At 39.4% G+C, this 17,572-nt stretch overlaps 5 non-coding genes across 5 annotated transcripts; 3 read left to right on the top strand and 2 right to left on the bottom strand.

The window, feature by feature from the left end:
- Positions 1-3,473: 3,473 nt before the first annotated feature.
- trnak-uuu (transfer RNA lysine (anticodon UUU)) lies at positions 3,474-3,546 on the top strand. Its single transcript has one exon. It is a non-coding gene; the product is annotated as a tRNA-Lys (tRNA).
- Positions 3,547-4,151: 605 nt separating this feature from the next.
- On the bottom strand, positions 4,152-4,233 carry trnal-aag (transfer RNA leucine (anticodon AAG)). Its single transcript has one exon. It is a non-coding gene; the product is annotated as a tRNA-Leu (tRNA).
- Positions 4,234-10,864: 6,631 nt separating this feature from the next.
- trnak-uuu (transfer RNA lysine (anticodon UUU)) lies at positions 10,865-10,937 on the top strand. The gene has a single exon. It is a non-coding gene; the product is annotated as a tRNA-Lys (tRNA).
- A 5,480-nt stretch (positions 10,938-16,417) lies between these two features.
- trnaa-agc (transfer RNA alanine (anticodon AGC)) lies at positions 16,418-16,490 on the top strand. The gene has a single exon. It is a non-coding gene; the product is annotated as a tRNA-Ala (tRNA).
- Positions 16,491-17,387: 897 nt separating this feature from the next.
- Positions 17,388-17,470, bottom strand: trnal-cag (transfer RNA leucine (anticodon CAG)). Its single transcript has one exon. It is a non-coding gene; the product is annotated as a tRNA-Leu (tRNA).
- Between the last annotated feature and the right edge of the window lie 102 nt (positions 17,471-17,572).

Below are 17,572 nucleotides of genomic sequence, written 5' to 3'. Positions count from 1 at the left end.
TTGTTCATAAACAATGGTGTTAGGACTTTTTATTTTGATGACACTGACACTTTCATTGACATGAATACTTGCTTTTGAGGAATGAACTCTCCATTTTAAGCAAGTGACACGCTTTTGCAGGTTATACACTAGGTTTTGCAGTTTGTACTAATTGTTTTGAGAAATGTACTTACTGTTGTGCAAATGTTACAGTTTTTCTCAGTCGATTTGGTTCATTTCTCAGATCAGAATTGAAATTCTCAAAACTGTTCATTCAATCTCCACATCTCCTTGTCACTTGTGCAGATCATAATAGCATTTCTCATTGTGTTTCACATTTTGCAAATGATTTTGTACATTCATGCAAATGGTCATGCAATTGTCTGCTGTCCTTTGCATTATCAATTGCTTATGTCATGTTTATCAAAATGTGTTCTACTGATTGTCTGTTGAATTGTCTTACCCTCCAAAACATTTAGGCTTTGGGTCATTGCCTAGGTCATTACATGCAAAAGTGCTGAACATGTTGTCATAATCTCTCAGGCATAATTTGTACATTTCTATGAAACTTTTATGGTAAATTTTGGTAATTTATCATAAATTGATTAAATTGTTCTCAGGTGAATCTTGGCTTTCAGTTAAGAAGGGGAATTTGTGAAGGTTTAGATCAACCAATGGTCAAACAGCTCTCAACCATAGGTCAGAGGTACATCTCATGAACCTTCAATTGACAAACATATATAGACACAAAACATTGCAATGTCACAAAGTCTCACAATGAAAAGACAAGGCTGTGTACAGGGTGAACAGCCAAGAAGAAGGGTAAGGCTGTGTGGTGGAAGGCTGAGGGGACAAAACAGAGGAAGAGGTAGGAGAGTCCATGCCACTCTAACACCATCAGGCAATGGTTTGCCATTCATTATCGAATGCTGATGGTATTCCTCCCACCCTACTCCCCATTCCTGAACCCAATTGAGGAGTTCTTCTCAGCCTGGAGATGGAAGGTGTACGATCACCAGCCGTACACCCAGATAAACCTGCTGACTGCCATGGATGCAGCTTGTGAGGATATCACAGCAGATGCCTGCAGAGGCTGGATTAGGCACTCCAGGAGATTCTTTCCACGCTGCATTGCAAGGGAAGATATCCAGTGTGACGTGGATGAAAACGTGGCCCAACAGAGAGGAGCGTCAGGATGTATAGAAAAGAAAGCACTATAATTCCTTAAGTTGTTGTCTCAGGTTGTTTTGAATGTTTAGAGTAAGTTTCTAATTTTGTAGTTTTTCCTCTGTGTTATAGAGTGCTGCCAAACAGTTGTCTGTCTTTCCTGAATTTCTATCTGATTTTTTTGTCAACAGATTGCAGTGCGAACAATACAGTAAAATAATATTACTGTATAAATTTGATTCCAGTCCAATTTCTTGTTGTCAGTCTCCCACATACAGTCATGTGTAACTTTGTGTTCTGTGTAAGTTTGTATTTTGTGTGTAACACGTACCGTTTCAATTGATATGCCACAGAATGTGCAGCGTTCTTGTAATCAAAAGCTTAGCTAGTTTCCATCAGAATATACTTACAGTGTACACTGTTGCACTGACAACATGACTAAGTATTTTTACTGCCTTGTTCATAGGCAATGACACACAGACTAGACATTCTGATGGCACTGACAAGTTGATTGACATAAATATTTGCTTTTGAGGCTAAAACAAAGAATTGTGAGCGAGGTATGTGCTTTTGCAGGTATTTCATTGAGTTTTGCTGTTTGCACTAACTGTTTTGAGAAATGCACTTGTTGTGATGCCAATGTAAATCATGATGTGAGAAATGTACCAAATCGACTGAGAAAAACTGTAATAGTGATGTGAGAAATGCACCAAAGCGACTGAGAAAAACTGTAAGTTATACATTACTGTATTTAGTGAGGTAAATGAGTACAATACGTATGTTTCACATTTTTACTGCATATGCTCTTTGCAATTCTAATTTCTTCACATCATTGTGCTAAAGCAAAGTACAAACTTATTTACAACAAACATAAGAAACACTTTTTGGGTAGAGCTGTGCACAACTGTAAACAATATTGCAGTACATATTGGAACTCAATTGGAACATACAACATACTGATTTTGACAACTAGTTCAACATTTTTGTATGTAATGATTCAAGCAATGAAATGAGGACTATTAGTTTCATAAGGAATGACTATTCAGCATTCATAAGTATAGTTCATTTTGACTGACATGACATAGCAAATAATAATGTTATAAAACAGCAGAAGCAATTGTATGGAAGCAATTGATGCATGTCCAAAAGCATTTGCAATTTGTTGGAAGGAATGAGAAACTGCTACTATGATGTGCACAAATGTAAACTCACACACTGTTGTATGTGCTTGCATGACTGTAGGACGAGTTCTCAGTGCATTACCGTAATATCCATAAAATGTGTTCTTGCGATTTCAGTGCAGAAAAGTTTGTGTAGAGACTGCAGCAGCGGATACTGTGTTTGTTTAGATTTTATGGTCATACTTTATCAACAAGTTTAAGGTAAGTTTATTAAAATAAACGGGTCTTTTTGTATATTAGCTTCTGGATATTTTCGGATGCTACGGACAAAACTGTGTTGTACTGCTATGATGATACGACTATGTTCCAAACCCTTTTAGACTCTTCCACCACCGTTAGCGCTTCTCTCAGTTAGTTTAGCTCATTAAATATATTATCCACAGTATCGCTTACTTTTACAAACCCAATTCCAAAAATGTTTAGACAGAAGAGAAAATGTCAATGTAAATAGACAGCAGTTTGTAAAAGATGTTATTTATATTCTAGCATACAAACATACATCGCTCCAAAAATGAATGAACGCTTCAGCCAGGGTTGCCAGATTGCGCATTTAAAAGCCTCCCAAAATGCATGGAAAACCGCCCAACATACTCACGAAAAACAGCCGATAATCAGCGCTTAAACAATATTAAACCAGTTAAACATGATCTATTACTGCTGATATCTCACAAATCAGTGATTATAAATTATTAATGGCATTTGAAATAATAATAAAAAAATAAGACTAAGAAGTCTTAAGGGTTTTTTGTGTTCTTGCTAGAACTGTTTCTACTTGAAGAACTCTTTAGTATAATTCAAGGTTCTTTGCTAACTGAATTAGATTTTTAGGGATTTGTTTCTCTTGCCACATATAAATGCACATAACATTTAAGGACTGGAAAACAATCGTGCAATTGATACAGGGAAAAGGGAAAAAGGTGAAAGAAAGGAATCTGTTTGTAATCTACCTTCAAAATTCTCCTCCAGAGATGTTTTTTTTGTGTGTGTAAGCAGCAACATACTTCACCTAAAACTTGATATAATCACCTTCAAGAGAGCCGAAACAGAAATAAAAACATTTTATATTAATTGAAGTTCTACAGGACAACATATGTTAAAGTTTGTAATTTAAGTCACATGCTTGTGGGGATTAAAGCAGGTTGCAGAGCCCGGATAGCTCAGTCGGTAGAGCATCAGACTTTTAATCTGAGGGTCCAGGGTTCAAGTCCCTGTTCGGGTGAGTTGCTTCTTACTACATTAGGTAAGCGGTAATTTCCAGCATTTAACCAGCCACAGCGAAGAACTGTTGGAGTAGCGACTAATCTTAACCCATCAGATACACAACCGTTCTTTTGTTACAGTAAGCTTGCAAGCAGAGCAACAAGACGGTCAGTATTTAAGGGCTTCCTTTCTTACAACATTTCTTCTGCTAAACCATCGTGCTGTATGCTTAATTTAAGACTCCGTGGTGCATCGGTGTGTTTGAGCTTGTTTAAAAGCTCATTGGCTTTAGAACGTATGCTGTTTTCACAGTGTCTGCGTTCCATTTTAGGTATAAACACAGTTATTGGGTGAGTAAAAGTTTTTTTTTTTATTATGCTTTCTATTATATCATAGTTGCATGTAGTCGGAGTGATGCTAGAGATAACAGCAACGATACAAAGGTACACCAAGTTAAGGTTTGTGTGCACAGTGCGGTCGAACTGTTTCATGTTACATAAAAAAAAAAGTTAAGAAAGGTTGTGGGTCGAAAAGGGCCAATCGCGTGTGCCACACTTGGGATTGTGATTGAGTATACGTTGCATTGGGTGGGTAAACATGGAGCCGGCGTTGAAAAGCATGAGTTGGCAGCGGTGGGATTCGAACCCACGCCCCCGAAGAGACTGGAGCCTTAATCCAGCGCCTTAGACCGCTCGGCCACGCTACCACTGGTTAAGGGGTAGATTGAAACAAGCAACTATGTATGCAATTTCTACCTGCATTTTCCAATAGAAGTCAAATCGCCACACTTGTGATGGAGCACAATCTACACCAAACTGGTAAACATCATGAGTTGGTGATGAACTTTCTTCTTCAGACTGGTTTTTAAATGAAAGTCAAAGAGACGGTAGGAGCCCAGATATCTCAATCGGTCGAGCATCAGACTTTTAATCTGAGGGTCCAGGGTTCAAGTCCCTGTTCGGGCGAGTTGCTTCTTACTGCATTAGGTAAGCGGTAATGTCCCGTACTACATGCTTAGTTTAGAATGATGAAGAATTTGTACTTTGTGAGATATTTCTATGTAAAATTGCATGTACTTGATAAGCTTGAAATAATTGCGCACTGCATGTGTAACATGTTCTCTACACCAACTAGTTGTTTTAAACAGACTGTGGCAGCAGGGGTGCCGCAGGTGCCGCAGGTGGCATGTGCCACCCTATGCCACCCCGGTAGATCCGCCCATGGGTACCGTTGACACCACATCATATATCAATAGAAAGGGAGCCCCATATGAGCACTCCAACTGACCAATTTTTTATCAAAATATGCTATCGGCGATCGGCGATATCTCCTAAAAGTAGCCGATCCGATCGTGTGATATATAAAGATCACGTTAAGTTAACAGCTCAGTGGATTGATCCAGACTTTGAGCTACGACGCCAACCATCACATCACCATTCATCATCACCATCGTACAGAAACCACAGTGAAAGCTCTTCATGACCTAAAATAACATCATTAACGTTGTGCATCATACATACGATGTAATTTTGCTGATTGTAATATTTACTTTAAAAAGATAATTCAACCCGGTCACATCTGAGTCGATTCTATCAGCACGTTATATAAACTCCTGGTTCACTTTGGTAAATCGGAAGCAGTTCTTACTTGTGATGTAGATGAGAACAGAAAACGTTACAGAGCCAATCAGAGGCAAAAGTTTATTCATTACCAAATTCGTTAGTTCAGGATCATCTGCTGAACTTTTAGCTCCACAGACGGAACGAGTCTGACGGTCGGTTACAGATCTGTGGTAATAACAGTTTAATTAAGCTTTTTAATGAAGCTTTTTAATGTAAGAGAGTCACACAGAATGTTCTTTAGTAGTTGGTGTTTATTTAAAACCACGACATTTAATTAATAACAGTAAACACGGAGAGATAACTGAGAAGAGAAACTTACGCGTCGCGAAAAATGACTCGTGAATCAATGAATCACTTATAGCGATACAGTGAACAACGCGTCTCTTCTAAAGGCGCACACACACGCGCGCGCGCTGCTCCGGTTTACTGTGAGGCTCTTTTTAAGTTTATTATTTTATTTACTGCTAAACCCCCCCCCCCCATCGCAATCGGCTATCGGTCGATGTCCCTGAAAGGAGATCGGAGATCGGAATCGATGCCAAAAACCCCGATCGTCCCATCTCTAATTTTGGGTGGACTGGATTATTTGTTAATAACTCAAACCCTGTTTGTGCTGGTTGTAGGCTATTCAGTCGACCACTAGATGTAGTGTAGTGTGTATTTGTGTTTCCTTAATTTCGTTGTGTTCTCCCTTAATGTAATTGCGTTCCACCTTAAAGAATTTGTGTCTCTTGTGTTATTGTGTTTTAACTCAGCAGGCCACCGTAATATAGATGGCATAATATGAATACAGATAGAAAGTAAAACGATGTCGCATGCTGACCTGTGTGGAATACAACTAATGTATGTAGTACTAAGAAGTGTTTCTTTAGGGTTTTTTGGTGTTCTTGCTGGAACTGTTCTACAGGACAACGTATGTTAAAGTTTGTAATTCAAGTCACATCCTTGTGAGGGTTAAAGCTATTTGCAGAGCCCGGGTAGCTCAGTCGGTAGAGCATCAGACTTTTAATCTGAGGGTCCAGGGTTCAAGTTCCTATTTGGGCGAGTTGTTTATTACTGCATTAGGTGAGCGGTAATGTCCCGTACAACATGGTTTAATTAGAAAGTTGAAGTATTTGTACTTTGTGAGATATTATTAAGTGAAATAGCATGTACTTGATAAGCTTGAAATAATAGCACACTGTATGTGTAACATGTTCTCCACACCAACTAGTTGTTTCAAACAGACTGTAGTAAATAGAGGACAGTTTAAATCTATATTTATGTGCAAAATTAATGTTTTCTTGTATAATAAAATCATTATGCTTATTTAGCTTTAATTAGCTTTAATTATTAAACAGTTAATAAGATAGTGATGGTGAAACTAATAACCTGTTATTACCATCACTAAGTGTTTTTACCATCACAACAAGTTATGTGTTGGTAATGACATGTTGAGGTAATGACAGTTTTTACTTAGGGAAAAAATGAGGGGCGATGTACCAGCATGCACTGTGAGATCGACTGGTAGATCGTGATCGACGTATTGGGCACCCCTAATGTAAAACAACTGTACTTTTGGTAACCCCTTTTGGAGTCTTTCCAAGAAATTGCTCCTGATAACTTTTATTGTTTATGGAAACACAACATTTCCATCACAGATCTGCTTCAAACTTAGGGAGATCTGCTGTCAGAACTCGGACACAGTCTCTATGTTCAAGTCTAGATTGAAAACATGTTTATTTACTCAGGCTTTTGATTGGTCTTTTCTAAACTAAACAAGCAAACCTAGTTATGCTGTAATAGTTAGGGGTGGTGGAGTCTAATCCTGTAAAACTCTCTGATATTTTATTCTTAATGATTTCACATTGTAACAACATCTTCTGTTGTTTTAACCCGAGGAGGCTCTGACGGAAACCTGTTCACCCTCTTGAGGTTAAAGACTGCAAGTCGAGACTGCAGTGCCAACAATGCTGCTCCTACTAGATGTGACAGAGACCTGGCGTGTTTGCACCAAAAATGTCCAGAACGTACAACAGACTTTATCACAGACTGGACTGAACAATGAAGAACTCAACTGAAGAATACAATCTTCAGTTGCCATCCTGATTAGCTGGGGTGACATTGATACCACTTTCGCCTCACACCAACTAAGATTTGTACAAACTGCTAAATCTTTTCACATTATTATGTATGGTAGAGGGTTAAAGATGTAAATTTGTATAAAGCATGAGCTATCAGAAGTGGGATTTGAACCCATCCCTACAGGGAAGACTGCATACTGTGCCTTACAGGGCTCTAGAGTGCGACCAATTTGGTCGCACATGCGACCTAATTTCTCAATGGTGCGACTAAAAAAAATCTCAGGTCGCACCGGTGCGACCAGGCGTCCGAGGGAAAAAAAAAACAACAGACACACATTAGGCCAATAACATGGTCTAAACCAATCAGAGATAGTGAAGGGCGGGACAATATTCTAGCGGCGATATGTAAGCAACATTCAGCTCAGCCAATCAGAATGCAGCACCAGGTTTATACACGTGCGTTCGGACGTTCTGCCGTAAGTTTAGTTTTGTATATGAGACTCGCCGGATGTCCCCAGAATGGAAGTTCGGGTTCTGGAGCTCGGCGGTGTAAAGTGTCGTAACGCTCACTTAAGTCCTGACTAAACAGTTAAAGTGACTCTACCCTGCCGTGTGCCTTTATTCCCACACCTCCACCACCGCACAACAAAAGACCCGCAGCATCCCCACCGGACAGCGGCTAGGTGAGCCGACCCTCTACAGTAGCAAGGGGCTAATGCTAGCGGTAAAGTGCCGCGATAGTGAAAGTAAAAACACGACAATATTTTCGTTAAGTAAAATATAAAAATAACTAAAAGACCAAAATATATTACAATACATGTAGTCAAAATACACAGTGAGTGCACCGCAAGCGATTTTGGGAATCTGTGTAAAAGATTCAGTAAAGCCGATAATATAATGCACTGCATTTAAGATTACACTCTAACACACACACAAACATATACATATAATTTTAAATATACACACACATATAAATAGATATACATACATACATACACATTTACTCTATTATTTTTATAATTTTTATAAGTGTGCTATAATTAGTCTGTAATACTATAATTAACTGTAAAGAAGACAGTGGCCGGCAATAGTATATTTGTGACTGGTTCTAATACATTTCGAATTGAAAGGCTGAAAAAGCCCAATGCATCTATAAAACACATTACATGCCGCGATAAATGCACTGCCCAAGTGTCCCCTCTCCCCACTGCCCTTCATTGTCAGGCAGCAGCAAACAGATCATCAGACGAGGCCATGTTGACCAGATTGTTAGTTATTTCCAAGTCAATATTGCCTGTATGGACAGTGATTTAAAAAAAAAAAAAAAAAGTGAACCTGTAAAACTGCGGTGTTAAATGCGATGCGGTCGAAAATTTGGGTGCACCTAACTTTTGTGCTGGTGCACCTAAGAAAAAAAGTTAGGTGCACCAGTGCAACCAGTGCAAAACGTTAGTCTAGAGCCCTGCCTTAGACTGCTAAACCATCCTGTCTAACTTGGACACTGTTGACGCCACTCCCGCCCCACACAAACTAATATTTGTACGAACTCCTGAATATTTACACATTATTATGTATGGTAAATGTACTGACTCTAACCCATTTGCTGCACTGTACACTTTGTCACTAGGCTGTAAACCACATATCAATCGAAAGGGAGCCCCATATGAGATCTCCAACTGATCAAATAATGTTTTTGGTTGAACCATTCTTAGCATTGTAACAGCACTAGCATGTTAGGGTGTGTTTTCTCTGGTATGAGTGTATTAGGTACAGCCTTCTTGCTGGGTTTTTAACTTACTGGATTATTTCCTAAGAACTCAAACCCGGTTTTTGTGGAACGCTTTCTCAGAAGAGTTATAGCTGTTATAGCTGCAAAGGGTGGGCCGACATCATATTAAACCCTTTGGATTAAGAATGGGAGTCACTCAAGTTCACATGCGTGTGAAGGCAGATGAGTAAATACTTTTGGCAAAAAACCTTTTTATATTAATTGAACAACGTATGTTAAAGTTTGTAATTTATGTCACATTCTTGTAGAGCATCAGACTTTTAATCTGAGGGTCCAGGGTTCAAGTCCCTGTTCGGGCGAGTTGTTTCTGCATTAGGTAAGCGGTAATGTCCCGTACTACATGGTTTATTTAGAATGATGAAAAATTTGTACGGGTTAACGCCCAGCTGTTCAACTAGGGGTGGAGTTGAACAGACAGAGTTGAACAAACAGACTGTAGTAAATAGAGGACCGTTTAAATCTATATTTATGTGTAGCCTAATAATGTGCTGAGTTTTAGATATTAATACCCACATATTTTATGATGCTTTAAAGACTCACTTAAATCCTGATCTAATTTTTGATGCTGCGTTTCGTTAAGCAATGCCGCAACGAGTTTCATATTACGTGTTACCATTAAATAATCATAATGCATCTGCACTGGAAAATGTGGGCATCAATCCCACTACCTCTCGCATGCTAAGCGAGCGCGCTACCATTTGAGCTAATTACCCCTACAAAGAATGTACTAACAGAGTGTTGATGCTGCATTATAAAGTGAGGGTGCAACGTGTTTAAACTCACGTACTCTTGTTTATATTATGCGTTGCTTTTAAACGATCATAGACTCACTTAACTTAAACGTTGATCTTAGCATTTAGAACGAACAATGTGAGGTCTTTTATGAAGTGCATTTTCTCTTTGATTTTGTTGGACTTGTGGTGGTGGTGGTTAGGGGAAGGGGGTTGTGATTATATGTAACTTTACTACCTCATGTGCATTTGTGTCTTTGTTCCCATTTTGAAGATTGTGATATTACTTTAAACTTACCTTTTCTTTTTCATGTAATTACTGATATTTTACTGGATCTCTGCTGATATCTTGTGGGCCATATTGACTAATCAGTGAAAATTTGTCACATTTTTAGAGATCAAAAGCCTGGGTCCTGGCATCCATGTGGATGTTACTTTGACACGTACCACCTACCTCAGCATTGTTGCAGACCATGTACACCCTTTGATGAAAACTGTATTCCCTGATGGCTGTGTCCTCTAAAGAAGTAAATTTGTATAAAACTTGAGATGTCAGAAGTGGGATTCGAACCCACGCCTCCAGGGGAGACAGCGACCTGAACGCAGCGCCTTAGACCGCTCGGCCATCCTGACACGCTTGCAAGGTCCTCAAGCCAATTACCAACAACACCCCCACATGGCCATTTGTATGAAGCACTAGCAGTCAGAAGTGGGATTCTAACCCAAGCTTCAGTGGGACACCGTGACCTGAACTCAGCGTTTTAGACCTCATCCTGACTAGCTTGGGTACCATCGCCATCACCCTCGCCCCACACGAGCGAACTGATTGTACAAACTGCTTAATCTTTTCACATTATTATGTATGGTAAATTTACTGACTGTAACCCATTTGCTGCACTGTACACTTTGTCACTAGGCTGTAAACCATATATCAATCCAATCATATGAGATCTCCAACTGACCAAATAATGTTTTTTGAAAGGGTTCTTTTTGTGTTCTTGGTAGAACTGTTTATACTTGAAGAACTCTTTAATATAATTTAAGGTTCTTTGCTAACTCAATTTGATTTTTATGGATTTTTTTTCTCTTGCCACATATAAATGCACATTGAGAGACAGCCTGGCTCTTTACAGCCCGGATAGCTCAGTCGGTAGAGCATCAGACTTTTAATCTGAGGGTCCAGGGTTCAAGTCCCTGTTCGGGCGAGTTATTTCTTACTGTGTTGGGTAAGCGGTAATGTCCCGTACTACTGGTGCTGGTCATAAAATTAGAATAACATGAAAAAGTTGATTTATTTCAGTAATTCCGATCAAAAAGTGAAACTTGTATATTATATTCATTCATTACACACAGACTGATATATTTCAAATGTTTATTTCTTTTAATGTTGATGATTATAACTGACAACTAATGAAAACCCCAAATTCAGTATCTCAGAAAATTAGAATATTGTGACAAGGTACAATATTGACGACACCTGGTGCCACACTCTAATCAGCTAATTAACTCAAAACATCTGCAAAGGCCTTTAAATGGTCTCTTAGTCCAGTTCTGTAGGCTACACAATCATGGGGAAGACTGCTGACTTGACAGTTGTCCAAAAGACAACCATTGACACCTTGAACAAGGAGGGCAAGACACAAAAGGTCATTGCTAAAGAGGCTGGCTGTTCACAGAGCTCTGTGTCCAAGCACATTAATAGAGAGGCGAAGGGAAGGAAAAGATGTGGTAGAAAAAAGTGTACAAGCAATAGGGATAACCGCACCCTGGAGAGGATTGTGAAACAAAACCCATTCAAAAATGTGGGGGAGATTCACAAAGAGTGGACTGCAGCTGGAGTCAGTGCTTCAAGAACCACCACGCACAGATGTATGCAAGACATGGGTTTCAGCTGTTGCATTCCTCGTGTCAAGCCACTCTTGAAGAAGAGACAGCGTCAGAAGCGTCTCGCCTGGGCTAAAGATAAAAAGGACTGCTGAGTGGTCCAAGGTTATGTTCTCTGATGAAAGTAAATTTTGCATTACCTTTGGAAATCAATGTCTTAGAGTCTGGAGGAAGAGAGGAGAGGCACAGAATCCACATTGCTTGAGGTCCAGTGTAAAGTTTCCACAGTCAGTGATGGTTTGGAGTGCCATGTCAACTGCTGGTGTTTGTCCACTGTGTTTTCTGAGGTCCAAGGTCAACGCAGCCATCTACCAGGAAGTTTTAGAGCACTTCATGCTTCCTGCTGCTGACCAACTTTATGGAAATGCAGATTTCATTTTCCAACAGGACTTGGCACCTGCACACAGTGCCAAAGCTACCAGTACCTGGTTTAAGGACCATGGTATCCCTGTTCTTAATTGGCCAGCAAACTCGGAGAATACGAGCATCGATCCAGCTACCTCTCGCATGCTAAGCGAGTGCTCTACGATTCAAGCTAATTCCCCTCACGATAAATCCCCTTTAGCCTTTTGTAAATTGTAATGTACTATCAGAGTGTTATAATGAATGATGCAGGACCCAAAGATGCAGAGTTCAAATAATAGATTTTTATTATTTTCAATAAATAAGCACAAAATAAAGCAAAAAGAAACAAAAGACAACTCAGGCGAAGTGCCGAGTGAGCCACTGGCGCCGCGGGCAACTGAAAGGGAAAAAATTCACGTTAACAAAAAAACAAAGATAGCGAGGCGCGAACCCGGGTCCCACAGACGCAGGGCGTTCGCGCAGCTCGCAGCGCTATTTGGTAGCGCTAGTAAGAGCTGAGGATCCGCTCCTAAGGAAGAGCGGATGACAGCGAGATCTCGAACTTAGTCGAGCCCGTTAAAGGGAAGTCCTACCAAGTGGGCGGGACGAGAACTCACCGGTACGGTCACCAGCGGAACGTACTGAGCCGCTGGGAAGTAACCGGTATAATGAGAAAGGATTACGGGAGTGACGGCGAAAGCGCGGATTCGAACCCGGGGTGAGTAGGAGAAACAAGCCGTAACTTTACCCACTCAGCCAGGCTGACATAGCGGATCCGCTTCGCCGAACAGCAACTCGCGCATGCGCTGAAGGTAGCAGGGCTAGCTTAGCCACTATGCTAACTGTTCAGCATTACGCAAACTGGCAAACGCTACAAATAAATAGCAGCGCGGTGACTGCACGTAATCGCACCGATCTAAGCAAAATACTAACCCTATATACCTCGGCCTTCCGACCTTACGCCTCCAACCGCTGTACAGCGCCTGGAGGTACCGTCTAAGCCCTATGAAAAGAAAATGCTGGCTAAGTGCAGCACAAGATGCGATAGGCGCAGCCGTTACCAAACAACAGAGGAAAAAAGGTGCGACGCCGGCAACCTGGTGACGCCCCCTTATATAGGGCGATCACAGGTGCCGTGCGTTCGCACCTAATGAGCTGGCCTAGTATTTAAGGCTGAGCTCTTGGGTGATCTGTAACGCCTGCGACGCTGTGACCTGGTGGTAGTATCACTAGTCGTCGCGGGCACCCTAACACAGAGCATTGATGCTGAATCATAAAGTGAGGGTGCAACGTGTTTAAGCTCACGTACTCTTTTCTGTATTATGCCTTGCTTTTAAACCATCACAGACTCTGTTTATCGCAGACTTTAGGACGATCTTTGTACCACTGATAGACTGACTTAAGGGTTGATGCTGCATTTTAAAGGGGATGTCGTGAGTTTCAGCTGTTCATCTTTTACAAAACAGTTCACCAGATGAAAAACCATTAAAAAGTCACGTACCTCTACTTTAACAAAAAAGTCATTTCAGATAAAACTCCGATACATTTCAAAATTGGAGAATTATAAGTTATTGTGTGTTTGTGTAGCCCAATTAAAATTTGGGGATTACTAATATTTTGGTTATGTTAATTTATAACTAGTAAATAAGTTGTTCTTATTTGTTCTGTAAATAATGTTCTGGTTGTTTTATGCTGTTTAAAGTAAAGTGTATGTATAGCCCTCCCTTGATTTATTTTTAAGCCAATCAGCATGAACTGTCACAGGTCGGGAAAAGAGCGGGAGAAAGTGGGTGGAAAAGAAGAAAAAAGTGGAGAAAATAGCGTGATGTGAAACAAGTGTCATGTAAGCAGGTAAAACACCTGTTTAGGATTTATCTCTGTTGATGCATAAAGACAAACAGACAGTGAGTCTTATATTAACATCTTGCAGTTGATTAGTGACATTTTTTATGCTGTATCAGCCGTGAACTTCGTCTCTTGAGTTTCGTGCATGGACATTGAAGGCAGTACGCTTCCTCAGCAACTGTGACGATTACAGTGGATTAAAAGCATCGGATGAACTCTGATTGTTTCATCCAAGATCAAAAGGAAAAAGACTGGTGGATTTGTTCTGTTTCATCCATGTAAACAAAGAACGTGGACAGCTCCACCACAACCGACCAAATATACTTCATGATCTGTGCTGATTGGGACTATTAGGTTGGATCAGGCCTGCAACGGTAATTTTGGGTACCCTTTTTTTTAATTAGTTATGTACCCAACTGCCGGCTTAGGAGGGATTGATAATATTTTAAATATTACTGATGGTAATTTGAGTGAATCTGTATTATAACATTTTTGTAAAATATATTGGGGTTTGAAATGCATATTAATGATTGTGTAAATGAGTAAATAGTTAATTTGTTTAAGTATTATTAACGTATACAAGTTTGGTATGTGAGTCAGGGATAATGTTAGTACAGCTACTGTAAATGGTGTTAGTCGCAGGTTTTTTTGTGCCAGGTTAGTACCACATATATATAGGGTAATTGAAGTAGTTTTTTTGGTTTAAATAAGAGTATAGCTTAAATATAAAATAATCGTCAGTACTGATAAGTAGTGGCCCTTTTAAATCCTTACATTACCACAAAGAAAGATATTTCTTAAACAAATAAAAGAAGTCAGGGAGCGCTTTCCAAATACAGCCAGGGGTGCTAGGGGGCGCTACATTTTAAATGTCAATTTAAACCAAACGATTTGAGCAAAAATAGAGCATAACTGTCACTGTAGAACTTACAGACTGACCTAATGTTTGATGCAGCGTTTCAGTGAGCAACGACTTTTATATTATGTGTTGCCTTAAGTGATCATAATGTTTCAGCATTGGAGAATGTGGGCATCTATCCCACTACCTCTCGCATGCTAAGCGAGCACTCTACCATTTGAGCTAATTCCCCTTACACAGAACCTTTCTTTAGGATTTGTAAATTGTAATGTACTAACAGAGTGTTGATGCTGCATTATAAAGTGAGAGTGCAACGTGTTTAAGCTCACGTACTCTTTTCTGTATTATGCGTTGTTTTTAAACCATCACAGACTCAGTTTATTTAAAACGTTGATCTTAGCCTTTAGGACGAACAATGTCAGGTCTTTTATGAAGTGCATTTTTTCTTTGATTTTGTTGGACCTGTAGGAGATTGTCCTGTTCTTGTTGCAGCTCTGCTGGAGGGTTATTTTCTTGGTGTGGTGGTGGTGGTGGTGGTGGGGTCTTTGTTCCCATTTTGGTTTATTTAGTATATGATGTACTTTACAACCATTTAAATAATGTGAACATTTCCATTTTTGTCGTAAAATACTGCTGTAACAATGTAAATGGACGCTGAATAAACATACTTAAATGGATATTTAAGTATTTAAGTACATATTTAAATGGATGTAAAGTACATCATATACTAAATAAACCAAAATGGGAACAAAGACTCCACCACCACCACCACCACAAACACCAAAAAAATAACCCTCCAGCAGAGCTGCAACAATAAACAGAACAAGATCAGGATGAATACATGATTCAGTTTCTCAGATTTTCAGTGATCAGAAGCCTGGGTCCTGGCATCCATGTGGATGTTACTTTGACACGTACCACCTACCTCAGCATTGTTGCAGACCATGTACACCCTTTGATGAAAACTGTATTCCCTGATGGCTGTAAGTAGATTTGTTTAAATCATGAGCTGTCAGAAGTGGGATTTGAACACATAAATTGCTTAATCTTTTCACATTATTATGTATTGTAAATGTACTGACTGTAACCCATCTGCTGCACTGTACACTTTGTCACTAGGCTGTAAACCAAAAATCAATAGAAAGAGAGCCCCATATGAGATCTCCAACTGACCAAATAATGTTTTTGGGTGGACCATTCTTAGCACTGTAACGGCACTAGCATGTTAGGGTGTTTTCTCTAGTCTGAGCGTATTAGGCCTTCTTGTTGGGTTTTTAACTGACTGGATTATTTATTAAGATTAATAATTATTCATTAAGAACTCAAACCCTGTTTGTGCTGGTTGTAGGCTATTCAATTGTCCACTAGATGACATAATATGAATACAGTTAGAAAGTAAAACGATGTCTGTTTCGAGCAAAGTTTCATCGCATGCTGACCTGTGTGGAATACAACTGATGTATGTAGCACTAAGAAGTGTTTCTTAAGGTTTTTTTTAGGTGTTCTTGGTAGAACTGTTTCTACTGAAGAACTCTTTAGTATAATTTAAGGTTCTTTGCTAACTCAATTTGATTTTTATGGATTTTTTCATTTTGCCACATATAAATGCACATAACATTTTAATGAAAAGCAACGCATAATATAGAAAAGAGTACGTGAGCTTAAACATGTTGCACTCTCACTTTATAATGCAGCATTAACACTCTGTTAGTACATTACAATTTACAAAGGGTAAAGGAAAGTTTTGTGTAAGGGGAATTAGCTCAAATGGTAGAGCGCTCGCTTAGCATGCGAGAGGTAGTGGGATCGATGCCCACATTCTCCAGTTCACAAACATTATGATCATTTTGCAATCTGAAAAGATGAAATTACGGTCAAATTCGTTGCAGCATCAACCATAAGGCTAGTCTGTCCGTGTTACAATGTCAGTAACGCCCTATTTACGCTAAAACAGTTTTGTTTACATACCTTTTTTGTTTTGTTTTGACAGAAACGCATAAACTTATAATTTTTTATAATGTTTTATTATTTGATACTGTTACAATTGATACATTATAAAGTATTGTACATATTTAAGTTCGGTGGCATAATTGGCCATAGCTTGCTTTTAAAAAACGACTACAGGGCGCCATCTACAGGCCATTCTTGGTACGTCTTGTTAAAACGTAGCCAATGTAAAACTGGTGCCCACACTTCTGTGGCTTGGGATCTACTATTTCAGTCAACAGGTCATCAGGATCTACTGTTTAAAAAAGGTTGGCCTGATCATTTTTCAAGAATGCTTTAAAGCTTTTTTAAATGCCTGTATTGATATTCAGCAAACCCAATTCCAAAAATGTTTAGACAGAAGGGAAAATGTCAATGTAAATAGACAGCAGTTTGTAAAAGATGTTATTTATATTCTAGCATACAAACATACATCGCTCCAAAATATGAACGAACGCTTCAGTCAGGGTTGCCAGATTGCGCATTTAAAAGCCCGCCAAAATGCATGGAAAACAGAAAAACAGCCGATAATCAGCGCTTAAACAAAATTAAACCAGTTTAACATGACCTACTACTGCTGATATCTCACAAATCAGTGATTACAAATTAATAATGGCATTTGAAATAATAAAAAACTAAGACTAACTAGTACTAAGATTTGTACTAACTGTTATTTCTTTTCACATTATTATGTATGGTAGAAAGGTAAAGATGTAAATTTGTATAAAGTATGAGCTGTCAGAAGTGGGATTCGAACCCACGCCTCCAGGGGAGACTGCGACCTGAACGCAGCGCCTTAGACCGCTCGGCCATCCTGACTAGCTGGAGCACCACACACATCACCCTCGCCCCACACAGACTGAGATTTGTACAAACTCCTGAATCTTTTCACATTTTTATGTATGGTAAATTTACTGACTG

Source organism: Trichomycterus rosablanca, chromosome 10 (assembly GCF_030014385.1).
Source record: "Trichomycterus rosablanca isolate fTriRos1 chromosome 10, fTriRos1.hap1, whole genome shotgun sequence".
NCBI classification, from domain to species: domain Eukaryota; kingdom Metazoa; phylum Chordata; class Actinopteri; order Siluriformes; family Trichomycteridae; genus Trichomycterus; species Trichomycterus rosablanca.
The sequence above is the reverse complement of the archived record's forward strand: the minus strand, read 5'-3'. Positions and strand labels throughout refer to the sequence as shown.